The following is a 728-nucleotide window of genomic DNA, read 5'->3' as shown; positions in this document are numbered from 1 at the left end:
TTGATCTTATTTACTGCACACCGGGCATCCTTGTGCACCTCCAGATCATCTACATCCCTCCAGGAAGAGGCCCGATTGCAACTCCGATATGATTTCAACGGTATGAGCTGAGGGCAGCCAAGCTGCCTTGCACAGAAGTTGGGATGATATACTTCTGCCCCCAGATGATAGTTGGGAGGTTTGCCCCCACCATGAGGCAGATCTCTAGGCAGAGTAATGCTCAAAAACTTCCTCCTGAAGTCTGTTCTGGTAGCCTCATCTTTTGGCTCCTTCTCAAAAAGCCGGAACCCAGTCTGGAACCAGGGATAGGTCCTTCTGATCACCACTTGCCACTGAGCAGCCGACCTCTTGGTACAATGCCTGAAGAGCATCAAATACTCCTCAAGAGAGCGCTTAGGCACTTCTGCCGACATCAGAGGAAGAGCCAGAATTTGGTCTTCAGGCAGAACTATGTCGGGGAACCTCAACTCAGGGAAATATACCTGCAGCCAGATCTGGATCATCCAGAATGCGCCAGGGGCAGACAGGTTCAGCGGATTTTCCAGAGTGGCGGTATGCAGATTCTTGAAAAGGTGGGCCAGAACTGTTGCTCCAAGCCCCACATCAGTGTGATTGTGAAGAGCTTCTGCCAGATGTCTATACTCAAGCAGAACTGCAGAGGACCGATTGGGGAGAACGAATCGGTTCAGCCAATACAGAAGGAACAACATATGTTGCTGGTCCTTGTC

The sequence above is a fragment of the Prunus persica genome, chromosome G8 (assembly GCF_000346465.2).
Source record: "Prunus persica cultivar Lovell chromosome G8, Prunus_persica_NCBIv2, whole genome shotgun sequence".
NCBI lineage: Eukaryota > Viridiplantae > Streptophyta > Magnoliopsida > Rosales > Rosaceae > Prunus > Prunus persica.
This window is presented reverse-complemented; position numbering follows the sequence as displayed.